This window comes from Phyllostomus discolor, chromosome X (genome assembly GCF_004126475.2).
Source record: "Phyllostomus discolor isolate MPI-MPIP mPhyDis1 chromosome X, mPhyDis1.pri.v3, whole genome shotgun sequence".
Lineage (NCBI taxonomy): Eukaryota > Metazoa > Chordata > Mammalia > Chiroptera > Phyllostomidae > Phyllostomus > Phyllostomus discolor.
The window spans coordinates 41952147-41969807 of record NC_050198.1 but is presented as its reverse complement, the minus strand read 5'-3'; the positions used below and the strand labels follow the sequence as shown (position 1 = coordinate 41969807).

Sequence of the window (17661 nt, the reverse complement as noted above, 5' to 3'; positions counted from 1 at the left end):
ATGAAACCAGAAAGATAGATTCACTGCACTTTTTTCAAAATTGTTTCAACTCTTTCTACTTCCTTTTCCTTTATATATAAATTTTAGAATAATCTTTTCTATATTCACAGAAATCTTGCTGGGATTTTGATAGAAATTTTTTAAAGCTGTATATTAGTTTGGGAAAAATTGACATCTTTTACTATATTAGGTCTTTCAATCTATGAACATGGAATATCTCTCCATTCATTTAGATCCTCTTTGATATCTTTCATCAGTATTGTGTACTTTTCAGCATATAAGTTTTGTACGTTTGCTTGATTTTCACCTAAGAATTTTTTGAGCAATAGTTAATGGTACTGTATTTTTAATTCCAGTGTCCATGTGTTCATTGTAGGTATACATAAATGCAATAGAATTTTATATGTTGATCTTATATCCTGAAGTCTTCCCAAACTCACTTATTAGTTCTGAGTCACTTTGTAAATTTCTTAGGACTTTTCATTTAGACAATCATGTCAATTGCAAATAGAGATAGTTCTTCTTAGTTTTTCTAAAACATATGCCTTTTATTTCATTTTCTTACCTTAATGGACTAACTTGAACTTCCAGTACTATGTTTTTGTTTTGTTGTTTCTTTTTTTTAAGATTTTATTTATTTATGTTTAGGGAGGGAAGGGAGGGAGGGAGAGAGAGAGAGAGAGAGAGGGAGAGAGAGAGAGAAACATCAATGTGTGGTTGCTGGGGGTTATGGCCTGCAACCCAGGAATGTACCCTGGCTGGGAATGGAACCTGGGACACTTTGGTTCCCAGCCCATGCTCAATCCACTGAGCTACACCAGCCAGGTTTTGTTGTTTCTTTACTTGAGATATATTTGACATACAACATTGTGTAACTTTAGGGCGTGCAACATATTGATTTGATACAAGCAATGAAGAGATCAGACATCCTTGCCTTATTATAAATCTTAGAGGGAAACTATTCAGTCTTTATCGTTAAGTGTGATGTTAGCTGTAAATTTATTATAGATGTTATTTATCAAGTTAAGGAAAGGCCCCTCTGTTCCTGGTTTTCTGAGAGTTTTTATCATGAATAGTAAATAAATGGGTGATAAATTTTGTGAAGTGCTTTTCTGTATCAAATAATATAATCATGATATTAATTAATTTTTTGTTCTGAGAGAATTACAGGTTCACATGGAATTGTAAGAAATAATGCAAATAGATCCCATGTACCCTTTAATCATCCTCTCTGGTGATAACATCTAGTGAAAGTATAGTATAGTTTCACAACTGGGGTGCTGACGTTAGTACAGTCGAGGCACAAAACATTTCCATCCCTCACATTACACTTTTATGGACACATCCAGTTTGTTCTCACAGCCACCTCCTGCTTAATCTTTGCAGCCCCTAATTAGTCTATTTATATAGTTTTGTCATTTCGAGAATGTTACATAAATCACACCGTATGTAACTTATGGGGATTGGTTTTTCTCACTCAGCATAATTCTCTGTAGATTTATCCAGATCATTGCTTATATCAACAGTCATACATTTTTATTGCTGAATATTATTCCAAGCTATACATGTATCAGTTTGTTTAACCATTAATTCATTGAAGGACCCTTTCTGGGTTGTTTCTAGTTTGGGGCTATTATGAATAAAGATACTGTAAATATTCATTTGCAAATTTTTGTATGAACATAGGCCTTAATTCCTCTAGGATAAATAACTAGGAGTGCAATTGCGAAGTCATAGAGTCCTTACGTTTAGTTTTTTAAGAAATAGCCAAATATTTATTCAGAATGGCTGTAGCATTTTTATTCCCACCAGCAATGCATGAGTGAGTGATCTAGTTTCTCCTATCACATAGCCAGTATTTAGTGCCACTATTAGCCACTACTAGCCACTATTGTTTTTTCTGAAGGTGAAATTTGCATAATAATTCACTGGCATTTAATACATTTACAGTGTTCACCTCTATCTAGTTCCTAAACATTTACATCACCCCAAAATAAACTTCCATACTCATTAAGCAAGTACTCCCCATTCTCTCCTACTAGCTCCTGGCAACAACCAATCTGATTTCTGTCTCTGGATTTACCTATTCTATACATTTTATGTAAATGGAATCATACAATATATGACCTTTTGTGACTGGCTTCTTTCACTTAGCATAATATTGTCAAGGTTCATCGTATTGTAGTGTGTATCAGTACTTCACTCCCTTGTATGGCTGGATAACAGTCCATGGTATGGACATACTAAAATTTGTGTATCCAGTTACATATTGATAGGTATTTGTGTTGTTTCCAGCTTTTGTTTATCATGAATAATGCTGCTATGGACATTTGTATACAAGTATTTGAGTACCTATTCACAATTCCTTTGGGTGTGGAATTGTGGGGTCAGATGATAACTTTCTGAGTAACCAAACTATTTTCCATAGCAGCTATAACATTTTACATTACCACATTATCAGATATATGATTTGCAAATGTTTTCTCCTGCTCTGTGGATTGTTTTTCCACTTTCTTGATAATGCCCTGATGCACAAAAGTTTTAATTTTAATGAAGTCCAATTTATCTATTTTGTATTGATTATGTTTTTGGTGTCATTTAAGAATCTATTGCCAAATCCAATGGGATGAAGATTTTCCTTTATGTTTTCTTCTAATGTGTTACAGTTTTAACTCCTGTGTTCAGGTTGTTGATCCATTTTGAGTTGATTTTTGTATATGACATCAATTAGCCACAGACTTATAGGTTTATTTCTGGATTCCACTGGCTCATATGTCTGTCCTTATGCCAGTGCTAAATTGTTTTGATTACTGTAACTTTACACTAAGTCTTTTAATTAGAAAATGTGAATCTTCCAACTTTGTTTATTCTCTCCAATATTGTTTTGAGGTGATCATATGAATTTTTTTGGCCTGTTAGTATAGTGGATAATATGGATTGACTTGAATATTGAACCAGCCTTGCATTACTAGAATAAACCTAACTGGATAATATTGTATAATGCTTATCATAAATTTGTAAAACTTTGTTAAGGACTTTTGTGTCTATATGCTTGAGAAATATTAGGTTGTTGTCTTCTTATTTTGTAGTCTTTGTCTTTGCTGTCAGTAACACAGTGAGCTGGGAAGTGTTCCTTACTCTCTAAGGAGATTATATAGAATTGGTGGTAATTCTTTAAACAAGTAGTATAATTCTCATCCTGGCTGGTGTGGCTCAGTGGTTGAAGGCCAGTATATGAATCAAAAGGTCAGTGATTCCCAGTCTAGGGCACATGCCTGGGTTGTGGATCAGGTCTCCAGTAAGGGGTGCGCAAGAGGCAACCACACATTGATGTTTCTCTCCCTCTCTCCCCCCCTTCCCCTCTCTAAAAATAAATAAAATCTTTTTAAAAATGGGTGAAATTCTTGAATGAAATTATCATTCCTTGAAGTTTTTATTTTCTGTAGCTTTTTTAAAGTTATGAATTTAATTACTGTAATAATTATAAGTAAAGTTGGTAAAGTAATTTTATGTTGGGTGAATTTTGATAGTTCAAGCTTTTAGAATAATTGGTCTCTTTCATCTAATTTCCAAGTTTATGTATGTGGAGTTGTTTGTAGTATTCCCTTATTATCCTTTACATGTCTACAGGGTCAGTAGTAATATCCCCTTTTTCATTCCAATATTGTAATTTGTATGTTCCCTTTTTGTCTTTGTCAGTCTTGCTATAGGCTTTTCCATTTTATTTTGTCAAACAACTACCTTTTTCCAATCGCGTTTCACTATTTTTTTCTGTTTTCAATATCACTTCAATAACAATATCTCATTTAAAAAAGATTTCCTTCCTTCTGTTTGCTTTCAGTTTATGTAGCTGCTTTTTTCCCCCTTGGATTTGTAGGTGGAAACTTATTGATTTTAGATGTTTTCTCAATTCTGTTGTAAGCACTGAGTGCTATAAATTTCCCTATCAGCATAGCTTTACATGTGTCCCACCGGATTTGATATATTGTATTCCCATTCAGTTAAATATATTTTTGTTTTCACTTATTTTGAATTATAGTTGACATAAAATATTGTATTAGTTTCAAGTATACAATAGTGATTAGACATTTATATGTCTTATGAAGTGGTCACCACAGTACATCTATTTCATTGTATTATCTAAAATTCTCTTGAGACCTCCTCTTTGACTCATGAATTCTTTTTTAAGTATGTTGTTTAGTTTTCAACTGTTTGGAGATTTTCCTGTTGTCTTTCTGATACTATTTCCTAATTTGATTTCATTATAGTTAGAGAAAATAATTATTATTTTAATTCTTTTAAATTTGGGGGGGATTTTTTATAGTCTAAGATAAGCCTCTCTTGGTATATATTCCCTGGGTACTTGGAAAGAGTGTAATTAATTTCTATTGTCTTTTTTTTTAAGGTGAAGTGTTCTGTAAATGTCCATTAGATCCTGTTAGATGATGGTATTGTTAAGCTTCTCTATATTTTGCCAGTTTTCTGTCTAATTGTTCTATCGATTGTTGAGAGAGGATGTTGCAGTCTTTCCCAAAAATATGAATTTTTTTCTCCTTTTATTTTTATTGTTTTGCTTCATATATTATGTCACTTTTTGCTGCATGCATATTTAGGATTACTATGTCTTCTTGGTACATTGACTTTTTCTTAAGATTTTATTTATTTATTTTTAGAGAGGGGAAGGAAGGGAGAAAGAGAGAGAGAGAAATATCAATGTGTGGTTGCCTCTCGTGTGGCCCCCATTGGGGACCTGGCCTGTAACCCAGGCATGTGCCCTGACTGGGAATCGAACCTGCAACCCTTCGGTTCACAGCCTGCGCTCAATCCACTGAGCTATGTCAGCCAGGGTTGACTTTTTATGTTTAGGTAATGCTCTCTCTGTCCCTGGTGATTTTCTTTGCTCTGAAGTTTACTTTATCTGATATTACTAGGGCCACTGCTGCTATTTTTATTTACTTTTGCATGATATCATGATATATCTTTTTCCACTCCTTTGCATTCAGTCAGCTCATATAATTATATTTGAGGTGAGCATCTTGCAGACAGCATATAGTTGGGTCATGTTTTATTATCCATGCTGCCAATCTCTGTGCTTTGATTTCTGTAATTAAATAATTTTCACTTAATGTATGTATTGATAAGTTAGTGCTTAATTCTGTCCATTTATTTTTTTATTCTGTTTTTGTTTCTTTTTCCTGACTTCCTGTGGATTACATGAACATTTTTTTAGAATTCCAATTGATGATTCATGTAAAGTGTTTTTGCATGTATTTTCTAGTATACCATTTTTAGTGGTCGCTCTATTACATCATTTATACACAACTTATGACAGTCTACTGGTGTTAACATGTTACCAGTTACAGTGAAGTATAGAAATCTTTCCTATCTTTTCACCCCTTTACCGTCTTCTGTTATAATGTAGTTGTGTTACATATTTCTTCCACATACATTTAGAACCACAACATGCAATATTACAATTGGTACTTCAAGCATTAAAGATAATTTAGAAAACTGGAGAGGAGAAGAAAAGTCTATTATATTAACTCATATTTTTTTCTTTTTCCATTATTTTTTCTTCCTTTGCCATGTCTAAAATACTTTCTTTTATCATTTCCTTTTTTGCTTAGAGAATTTCCTTTAGCCATTCTCTTAGGAGAAGCCATTCTCTTAGGAGAGGTCTGTTTTTTGTTTGTTTGTTTTTTTTTTTAACAAATCCTCTTACTTTTTTCTTTACCTGAGAATGTCTTAATTCCCCTTTCATACCTGAATCTTATTTTCATTTGGTATAGAATTCTGGGTTGACAGTTCTATTACTTCAGCACTTATTTAGATCTTCTGTTTCAGCTAAATTCCTCTGACAATGCTCCAGCAGGGAAAGGGGACATCATCTCAATTCTGACATTTGGGTATAGAAGTCAATGTTCCCCACTTAGCCTTCATTGACACCAAGTAACTTTGGGTTCATCATTATTGCTGAGCAGTGGTGATAGTTTCAGCTCCCTACTAAGCTTTCACTGATGCCACCATGGCTGAGATAGGTAAGAGTTCCTCATTACTGTTCCCCATGAATCTCCACCAACATTGGCAGGGATGGGATGTGGACTCATTACCTAACTATCAGGCTTACTCTGACACTATCCTAGTAGGGACAGGGAGAGATAAATCATTAATGCCAGGTAAAGGTGGAATCTAGGCCCTACCCTTGGCTTTTGCTGATGGGGCTGGGGGTAAGCACACTTTTTCTGGGGTGGTTAGTTGAATCAGAGCAGGTCTTATACAAAAGTTTTCCGTCAGTAGGCTGCCCCTTTCCTGGACATTTGTCTGAAGAGAGCAGCCTTTTGCTGAAGCCTTTTTGTATGGGGCCATTGACATTTTCAGTTGTAGGCTTCTTCAGGTCCATGTCTGGGATCTATGAGGCAAAAACAAAACAAAACAAAAAATAACAACAGGGAATTTACCACCACTTTGTTCCTCAGGTCCCAAGTTTTCTATCCAGTTTATGTTTTTATATTCACCTTCTAGTGTCTTCTTACGTTTGTTTTATACAGGGTCTGACACAAATAATACCCCTTTTATCCCAAAATCTTTTAAAATTATATTTTAAGTATATTTTATCGATTATGCTATTACAGTTTTCTCAATTGTCCCCCTTTGTCTCTCCTCTGCCCTACACCCTCCAACCTTCCAGCCTTCCCCCACCTTAATTCATGTCCATGGGTTGTACATATAAGTTCTTTGACTTCTGTGTTTCCTGTCACAAAATCTTTTATTACAAAATCATAAGCATGTAATTCTGTAAGATACCAGTATCACACTCAAGCACGCGTTATGCCATTTTAGAAGTCAACATGTTCACATTAAACACACTCAAGCAGGCGTTACATCTGCCAGACCCTGTATATAATGTCTAGAGGTTTTAGTTGTACTCAGTTGGAAAATGGGAAAAGTACTTCTCCATTTTTCCAGAGCTGGAAATCTGGACATTGCAATTTTAGAGCGTGATTCTATACTGTCAAGGAGCTTCATGGGAAGGAGAGTTCTTCCTCATATGTGAATGTCCTAGCAGAGCTCTTATTTCATGTCTACATGATGAAAAACAAGTGAAAAAAACAAAAGGTAAAAAACAGCTTTACCTGAGTTTGTACACATCTGCTGAGCTGTCATGGAGGACATCCAATGTGGTGGCCATGATCACAGCCTGCTTGGTAAGTTTTTTTGTAAACTAGTGCTCTGGAATTTCATGAGCCCCTTCCAATATTCATTGCTTTGTTCCACTGACTGTCAGGTTATGAATTCCCTGCTCACGTGGCTGGATGTTAACAGGGGCAGAAGTGGGAGCTGCTCACTCTATGGGCCATAACGCTTACTCTAGCAGAGCTAAGAAGGCTGACCATAAGCCATCACCTGTTCCAACCACCAAGGTTTTTATATAAGAAAACTGTGTCAGCCCTGGCTGACGTAGCTCAGTGGATTGAGTGCAGGCTGCGAACCAAAGTATCACAGGTTGGATTCCCAGTCAGGGTGCATACCTGGGTTGCAGGCCATGACCCCCAGCAACCACACATTGATGTCTCTCTCTCTCTCTCTCTCTCTCTCTCTCTCTCTCTCTCTCTCTCTCTCTCTTTCTCTCTCTCTTTCTCTCTCTCTCTTCCCTGTCTACAGATAAATCAGTAAAATCTTTTAAAAAAGAAATTAAATTAAAAGAAAAAGAAGACTGTGTCAAGAACAGAAGAGCCATTCCCTGACTTTACTACATATCACACAAAAGCAAAGGCCAGCCTATAGCCTACATTCCCTGCCCTTAAGCCCAGTGCTATTTTAGTTTTATCAGGCTGCTTCTCTGCCCATCCCTCAGCTCTCCAGAGAACTTTGCTCTGCCCCATGGTCAGGGACTACCATCTCATCCCAACTACCTCCCAGAAGTGCCCCTCATCTCTGGGGGAAAGAGAGGCTCAATAAGAGCAGTGGGGTGGGGAGAGAGACTGGAAAGAGAATGTGGCTGATTGTGCCTAAACCTGTCCCTTGGAGTGAAACACTGTGATTCCCAAGATCAATGGTCTCATGTTAATATAAAAAAACAGTGTACTTTTTGTCTCCCTAAGTAAACCCTGTGTCTTGATCATTGGGAAAGTATGTGGGAGGGTCAAGGATAACATTGCAGGTCACACAATGGATGACTAGAAAACTCAGCTTATAACCAAGAATGTTCTTCCCCATGTCACCATGGTGGGGAAATCATCAGGAGCCCAGAAAGCTCCAGGAGTGGTCAGACAATGGGATACTGGGGGATGTTGAATGCTTTCAATCTTAATCTTCAATGTAAGATTTATTACTGAAACTCTGTGTGCTAACTTGATGGCAGGGAACCAAGTCAAAATGTAAGGACCTAGAATCTGACATGGAAGAGATCTAGGAGATGTGCTGACCCTGCTCCTTGTGAGTTTCTGGAAGAGCAGGACATACAGTCCAAGGTTCCATCTGGATTCCCAGTCCAGCGATCTCTGCACTATACCCCTTGAAATAGAAAGAAAAGAAGGGTGAGAGGGAAGAAAAGACTATCTTTTCTCTTCATAGAAATCAGGAGTGTGGGAATGACAGGCACTAGGTATATTGCATTACCAATACCACTGACAAAAAGAAGCCAGTAAGTAAGGTATAAAAAGAGATTTCTATTAAACACTTTGGCCTGATAACAGGAAGTCAGTAATAGGGTGTAGAAAAAGATTTCCATTCAACACTTTGGCCTTCGCGTCTTTTAAAAATCTCATTGACAGATTTCAGCTCTCCTCACTTGCAATGCAGACATCATCTATGTGTTGCAAAATCACAGTTAGGGATTCTAGTGATAGATCTAGGAGCCAGGATGACAGAAGGGACCATGAAAGCCATAGGTTAGTTGAATTTGACCATAGAAGCCTGCAAAATCACCAGTCTACCCAGACTAGCTTGGTTAGTAAGAGTTGCAGTAAAACATAATGGCTGTTATCTCAGTGTATTAGGTTTATAGACCTAATCTCTGAAATTAATAGAGCAGAAAGGAAATGGTCGTACAGAGACATGGGTCTGCTTCCTTCCTGTTCAGAGAACTAGGAGCTCAGAGCTCTGAGGTAATGTCATTTCACATAACTAGAGGGCCTGGATTCTCCAATCCCAAGAGCAATCCACCACTTTCAGTAAATCAGCTTTCTATTTAATCTAAGGGTACAGATTCTCATATGGGTACAGGTGTTAGACCAGATTGTTGAAGTCTTATTTCTCTTTTCTCCTCATTGTCTTCTACCGATAAGTTATTGAGAATGTGATATCAAGTTGAGTATATAGACATGTATAAAACTTTGTTTACTGGAGTTCCAGGTCTCACAGAGATGGCAGTCAGATGAGATGGCAGAGATGGAGCAATTACCTGGCCAGCAGTCAGTCCTCCAGATTGCCAGCCCTTCTACCAGGGATCTTCTAGAAGGCAATCTTTAATTTCCATCCCAATTACTGTTTTGTTTCTTGTTTTTCTTTTATAATCAACAACCTCTTGGTAATGCATCCAAGGTCCATGATTGTTTTGGCATGATTCTCAGCTTCTCCTTTGCATCATACTTGTTTCTATTCCTGGGAGGAAAGAGTGGGTGAGTTGTAGCTGCAGATGTCCTTTTCCCTTCCTCAGAGACTCCACCAATACCCTATTAAAAAGTATGGTTATTAAGTAATTGCTTTGGTTTTGGTCAGGTTAGAGCTTAGTACCAGAAGAGTTTTACCTAGATGGGTCCTTGGAATGGCCATCTGTGCCCTCACTCTGAAGAAGTTACCACTGTTTATGCCATTTCCAGTCTCGGCTTTTCTTTGTAGATGGTTGTTAGAGCCCTTTGTAAGCCTTGCCAATTCACCTGTGTTGCTTTAGAGTCACAAGTTGGACTTGATTGAAATCAGCTCTTCTCTCTCCTCTATGACACATCTTGTTTTCTACCTTGGGTCTAAATCCAAACTGCCCTAGAAGACCCTGGATTTGCCCCAGTTTAGGGGATCCAAAAAGTATGCCTTACATTCCAAAAGCAACTCTCTCAGATGAGTCCTCTTCACAATAAAAAATACATTGGTCTTCTTGAAAGACGCATATGGTCTATGAAGGGAATGACAGTGAGGGTGTCCATTCCCTTGGCTAGGCCAGACACCTGCTACTACCATCAGCTAGCAACCAGAGAAGCTCTTGATTTGACTGCAGCTGAATGTTCATGGCTGGTCAATCCCTGTAGCCTCAAAAGATACCCAGTGCTAACATGGAGCTCTGCTGCTTGTGCTGAGGTTCTCAGCATCTTGGGTATTTGCTGACTAAGGGGAAAAAATGGACAGATTAAAAGCAGAATACCCTACTGGCTCACCATAAAACCTGCTGTCCAAACAAGTTATTGCAGGGCCCAGAACATGAGCAGCAGCAGGAGGTCCTTCGCAGGAGCTAGGCTTGCATATCTAGGGTGTGACCTGAGCTGTTTCTTTTCTCTCTCTCTCTCTCTCTCTCTCTCTCTCTCTCTCTCTCTCTCTCTCTCTCTCTCTCTCTCTCTCTGACACTTCCTAACAACCAGGGACAACACTCTGCACCCCAGATCCAGGGAACTGTATGCATGTGGAAGTACATCCTTTACACCATTCTTCACCCATCTGTAGTCATCCTCAATATCAAAATCTGATTCAGACACTGAGCTTACCTGGTTCTCTTGTCTGTTCCCAAAAACAAACTGACAAAAACACCCATGTTCCAAGTCAAAGTCTGTTAATAAAATTCTGTCAATCACACAGGACAGTTCTTGTAACCATCCCTGAGATTTCCATGTGAATTATTGACAGCCCTCTTGTAGGAAAATGCCCATCTGATACAATGGGTTTTCCTGGCCTAAGATGAGGGCTCAAGACACCTTAATTCCAGTCTTGCTTCTGTGCCTAACTACACAGGGGCTTTATCCATCCTTTGTCCTTGTCCTCCCTGAGGACAAATATAAAATGAACCAGGAATAAGAACAGCCACCTTTAATTGAGTATTGACTAGGTCCTAACCACTTGCTAAGTATTTGGGGGGCATTATGTTTTGTAATCCTTGGAACAAACTTGAGATGAAGAGGTGATAGAAAACTGAGGCTCAGAGAGATTAGGCAACTTACCCAAAGTCACCAAACATTTGGGCATCCATCCAAGGTTAATAAGGCATCTGATCTCTGTAGTTAGTGTATGGAATTTTAACAGGAGGCAAAGGAGAATGTTTGGTCTTTCTCTTTGAAATTAAGATCTCCATTCCTTCCCCAGACCACTGGGTCGATTGGTTACTAGTGCGAAAACCTCTAAAGCATTAGCATTTTAGGTGAGAGTGCTCCAGAGCCTGCATGGAATTGGAGTCCAATGTATATATCGCACATCATTTCTGTCTCAGTTGATACCCCACTGCAAGTTGCAAAGATTCCCCAGCTCTGAGCAGCCACCTATTCTGTTCATGAAGCAGTGCCAGACAAAATGGGGTCAACTGAGGCCATTGGTTGAAGAAGGAAGGAGACATTGCCCATTGTGCATTTTCTGTGTCTTGTCATTTATTGACAATAATGTCAATAGGTTATAATGAGTTGGCATACCACATACTCCTTCTGAGTTTCCCAACCATTCTCCCTCTTGAGGGATGAGGACACTAAGGTCTGAGAAATCCAGTGACCTACAGGAAGATGCCCATCAAGAAAGTAGGAAGCTACATCAAGTGTCCCCGTTTGGATTGTGTCCCTAGCCTGCTTTCCACCCACAGTATGACCAAAAGCAATTCCTCACCCTTACATCTAAATGCAAGTAGGCTGAAGAAAATGGAGAGAGGAGGCCTGAGTGTAACAGGGAATATGAAGAATTGGATGGCTACAAAAGTACTGGCTACATTCTATCTGGCTTTCTTCTTTAAACTGGTGAACGTAGAAATACCCAGCAGGAGGAGGTCTGTTCATCTCCTGCTGCAGGGTCTGATAGAGTTTAAAGTCTTTATTCATCATCCTTGGGCAGATATGCTTTTCCTTGTAAACAGACTATAGGACTCAGTAGGGAGACCTAGAATCTGATCCCAGGGCTGTAACGAGGACTTTGTTAGACCTTCAGTAAGCCTCTTTCCTCTAGGTGCCCTGTTTCCATGTTTTTTTTTTTTTCTATGTGCCCAGCCCTGGGCTAAATCCTGGACTACATCAGTTCACATTCAAGGAACAAATTATTTTTAGGCCTTTTCTACTGGGAACAACTCTTTCCTGTTCTACAGTTGTACTTGTCCTACTCTGGAACCATGAAGAAAGGATGGTTGATGGCACTCTCACATGAGCTACTTTGTACAAGTTAGCTTATCTACTACTGTGGCATGGGGATTAATAATTCCACTTCACCAGTAAGAAGACTGAGACTTTGAGAAGAGAGGGACTTTTCTAGTGTTATGGCAGTCAGTAGATGGGGAATTCAGACAACAAACCCAGGCAACTTGACTCCAAAGCTCTTCCCCCTCTGCTGCTTCTCATCCCCAGTCTAGGAGCTCAGATAGTTAGGCTTTCTGCAAGCTAGCATGATGCTTTGGGCCAAAACAGAGTCTCAAATTACCTGGAGATTTTATTCCACTGGCAGAAACATGCCACAAACAGAGAAAGAGCAGAAGCATCTTTGTTTCATCCTGGTGGCTCCCTGGAACATTCTGCCCAGTGTCATCGACTACCCAGCACACGAGCAGCAATCCAGGCTGATTAAGCATCTGCCATGGGGAGGTCAGGACAGCCAGCTGGGACCTGGGCTGAGTTATGGGAATAGACCACTTGGAAGCCCAGAGAAGAAACCCAGTGTCCTCTGCTCCATGTAGGCTGTGGGCATGTTGTAGACGTGGCCCTACTTTCAGGCACCAGGTGATCCAGGGACCAGGTTATTGAGGAGACAGCTGTCCCTGACACTGAGATCTTGCATGAGTCTCTGGATTTCAGTCTCTACACCAATAAAACAGGGTTTATAATCTGCCCTCTGTCCACATCAGTGTTTCTAGATGATGATGAATAAGATGTGAATGTGAATGTGGTATAAACCTCATAGGGTATAACTTCCATTAGCACTGTTTTTTAATGATGAGAGATTGGCACTGGCTCAGAAGGGAGATGGGAAACATTTGTTATTGCTGTTCAAGTAGGAACACACAGGATCCCTGAGGCTATTTCAATCTCATCAACAGCCCCACTGCACTGAGGAGAGCTAGATTTATGGTGTAGTCCTGAGCATTCTGGGTCAAGGCTTGCAGTGTGTATGTGCCTTTCTATTTTAGGATCCTCCCCATGGAGAATGCATCTGTTAGGTCCCTTTGCACTCTCTTCCTGCAGTAACAGTCCTTTCCTGCTCCAGACATCCAACCAGAGTGGGCCGCCTGTCAGAGAGCTTGCCTTCAGATGGATCTCTTCTGCCAGGCTAAGCACTGCTTGGCTTGCACCACACTGCTGGGCTCTACATCTGGGTCCTACCTGAGCAGCCCAGTTCAGCAAACCATTGACCTGAAAATCAGTCTGTCTGAAAGAGAAGATGCTGAAAGGAAGAGTTCTGTTTGGCAGCTGGCTTCTGCTGGCATCTGGGAGCTTGGTACTGCCTATTTCTGGACTTCCAGGAGCCTATGCTGGCCTTGTTTGCATTTCTGCCTCACTCCTCCTCCCCAACTTCCTTTATGTTAGGCCCAAGATGACAAGTGTCTGGAGCTTAAGGTCCCCAGGGAAGAGAGTTAGACACTGTTGAACCCCAGGTTAGTGCTGAAGGATAGCTTGGCTGACCTAAGGCTCAGACACCACCCCCCTCTATGGTGTATGTATGTCAACTGGGAGACCAGGCCTGGGGATGCAGGCCTGGAACTCCCCAAACTCTAGGCTGACCTGTGACAGCTGAGGCCTCTTACTTTTGCTGAAAATCCCTAACTGGAGAGCTCAAGGTGACTGTTTGCAGACAGATATTTGGGTCATAAGTTGCCTCTGAGGTGCCACATTCTAGAACTCAGGGTGGGGAATAGCATGTGCTTCTAAGGTCTGGGCTACAGATTTTGATTTCTACAGTCAACATAGAATAATTTGTCCAAGGCCCCCATCCTCCCCTTTTGCCTCCTTTCCTTCTCCTCTTCTTCCTTCCTGCCTTTCCTTTCCTTTCTCTTCCTGATTTCCTGCCTACCCTCTCACCAGATCTCCAACCTGCAAAGTACCAAAGTTAGAAAGACAAGTGGGAGCCACAGACTGCTGGACTTGACCACTGAGGGACCAGACTCAAGTACCAGGCATGGCTGCCACTGCCACTACTTCCCACCCTCCACCTCTCTGTACAAACTTGCCTTTGTCTGCCTCTCTCCAGTACTGGGGGGGGTGGGTTCAGTCATGTTCCTGACTCCCCATCCAGAGCTATTTCTCCCTTTGGTTGCTTCCCAAGGCTGTCAGATGTCATAGCCATTCCCATGACCCTGAGACCTCCTGCTCTTACTCCTTACCTCCCATGGCTCAGTACATGGCACATAGTAAATCCTCAATAAGCAGTGGCTGCTATTTCCTCTTGGTCAGAAAACATCCCAGGTACCCCTTTTGTTGAACCCATGGGGCCAAAAAACATAAAGGAGAAGGGGCATGTGTGTCCAGGGTCATTGGGCCAGTTAGCAAACTCATTACAGTTTCGGAAAAGTGGTTGTCTCTTGGCCTTGTGCTGGAAATGTGAAAAGAATAAGATAATTTACAGGAAACCTTTTGCTCCAAAGATTAATTCAAATCTGCAGATTACCTTGTCATGGTGCTAGGAACTCTGGAGGTTCAGAGATGAGGAGAAAACAGTCCTGGCCTTCAGAGAGCTGTGTTGTGGATACAGGAAATGCACAAGCCTCGTATGGCAGACCTGAGGTTGGCCAGAGCACCAGGCTGGGAATAGAAGGGGTAGAAGGTGAGGCCATATTATAGAGACCCATGAAGGTCTGAAGAAGGTGGGTATGCTTTGGTCTGCTAGATGACATGGGAATTGTTCATGGGTATAGAAAGGCTAGATGAGCAAGGCCCATGGACATTCTGGAGGAGGCAGTGTTTTCTCCTTTCCCTGGGACCTGGGAAACAACCCACCATCAGATGCTCAATAATAACAACTGTCATTAGTGGAGGTGAAATGTGGCACTTGGGAGTACTACATATTTTTCCTAGTTCAGAATTGGTCACCTAACTTGTTTGGTGCTCTATCTTAAGTCTTTTCAGTTCCAAAAATGTGGCTTATCACCGTCTTGTGAACAACAGGCCTATGGACTCTTTGAAGTATGAGTACGGCAATTTGGAAATAACTGCTTCCCTGGGGAAAGATGCACAGCTTGTGCTGTAGCTCAGGTGTCCCATGAGCTAATCTCACCCACAGCCTATTTTTGTAAATAAAGTTTTATTAGCACACAGCCACACTCCATTGTTAACATACTGCATACTACAGAGTTGCAACAGAGGCCACATGGACTACAAAACCTAAGATATTTACTGTCTGGGCCTTTACAGAAAAAGTTTGCCCTTCCCTGCTCTAGGTCACTGGGCTTTGGTTAATTTTTTTTCAAGGCCATAGTTTCCCCTAATAAATGGGTACTCCCCTCTGTGCTGCTTGAGGAAAAAATCATAAATCTCATGACTCCCCAAGTGGCCTGCTTCCTCTCCTCTGCCAAAGCTGGCTCAACCCCCACTCTGGATTCTATCCCTACTACAGAGTCCTTGCCTCAGTAACTGGTCTTTACTCTTGCAACATCCATTTCTTCCTCTCCCATAAACATCCAGAGAGACCATTTACAGACAGATCAAGCCAGTCATTCCTCTGTTTAACTCCCCAACCAATTGCTTCCTACTGCCAACAACTTACAGTTTACACCTTTTCCCATGGCCAGCAAAGCCCTCTGAGAGCTCAAAGCTGCTTCCTGGGCTCACTGTGCATGAAGCCTACTGGCCACATACTCTTCCCTGGAACACACAAAGAGCTCTCCTCAGGGCCTTCTTATTTCTGTCCTCTAATCTTAAAGTTCTGCTCCAAGCCCATCTCCTGAACTGCATTTAGATGTCTGCTTAAATGTCTGCACCTCAAAACAGCCTGCTGGCTACTCTGTCATATCACTGTTTCTTCATTCCTCTGAAGAATACTGCCCATACTCTGTTCTTGCAGTTGTTTACCTATTGTTTGTCCCACTAGAGTTCCAGCTCCTTCTCAGTGTGGTTCACCATTTCCCTCCCTAGTGTGTGCTCATTTTGGTGAGATTTCTATTCTGGGCCTTCTACACACCCCTGCTTTGTACAATTAGAAGCTTTTGTCCCTGTAGTGAACAGAATACCAGTGCCACTCTCTAAATCCTCTATTTCTAGAATAAGTCTCAGGCACCAAAGTTGTCTAGTCTTAGGCTTGCTTGTGTGGCACTCAGAAAATCCAAATATTTTCTTGCCTCTTTTCCTTTTTCAGGTAAAGCCTTTGGAGTTTATAACAATCAACTTGGTTGATACAAAATACCTCAGGAAGCCAGCCCCCAAACACCAACACCCAACATTTGTTTTCTGAATATATGGCTTCAAAGAGCTAAGTGTACTATAGCTAACTGCTGTCCATCTCTTTTTTAGCCACTTGACAACTAAGGAATTTAGCAGTGCCTTCCCCTTTCCTGTAGTTAAATATGACATAAAATTACTTTATTGGCAGCATTTTAACAAGCAAATATTTCCTGTGTTTTCACCAGTAATTCAGATTTAATTTTCCAGGTGAGAAAAAGAGAATTAACCACAAGAAGATAGTTTTGAGGTTTCTATAATAACACATCCAGAGTGAGTTTTATTCCTCTGGCCCAGTCACCAGAGATTTCTTAAAGAGAAGTATAAAAAGAAGAACATACCCTGTAGGAACACCCCCTGATCATCAGCACCTCCTCCACCATCCTCACACCTTTCCCTTCACCATCACCATTACCACAACCACCACTGTCTCCACCATCACCATCACTGCTGCCACTACCATCACCACCTTCACCACCGACCTCACCACAACCACCACCAACTATAAACTCTATATCACCATTACCTCCTCCACTATCACCACCCCCATTGCCACTTCCACCAATATCACCTCTACCCTCGCCATTTCTATCTCTACCACCCCCACCATGCCTCCATCTCCACCACCACCTAATGAACATCAACATCACCTTCTTCCCATTTATCATTTCTGTCCAGCACTATCACTTCATAGCTGTGACTTCCTTTATCACCACCACAACCACTACCACCTACCTCCATTACTACCACACCTACCACCACCTCTATTACCACCATCACCACTATCTCCATCATCACCCCCAACATCTCCATTATCACCACCTTTACCACCATCACTATTACTATCACCCTCATCTATATCAATACCACGAGACCACCACCACTACCATCAACACACACACACACACACACACACACACACACACACACAGAGGCAGGGAATATTTTTCAAGATATCTGACATGTTCCATGATTCAATCGGAGAAAGAAAAATATTTTTAGGTTGTCATCATTTCCAATATGCAACCTACTCCTGTTGCTGTGTGCTTTGCAGATGTGGAACATCAGCACATGTTTGTCACCAAAATTAAATTAGGATTTATTACAAGAAAGGCCAATATCACCA

At 40.6% G+C, this 17661-nt stretch overlaps 1 pseudogene; it reads right to left on the bottom strand.

The window, feature by feature from the left end:
• The window catches only part of LOC114505741, a 62635-nt pseudogene extending 45266 nt beyond the window's left edge, over positions 1-17369 (bottom strand).
• Between the last annotated feature and the right edge of the window lie 292 nt (positions 17370-17661).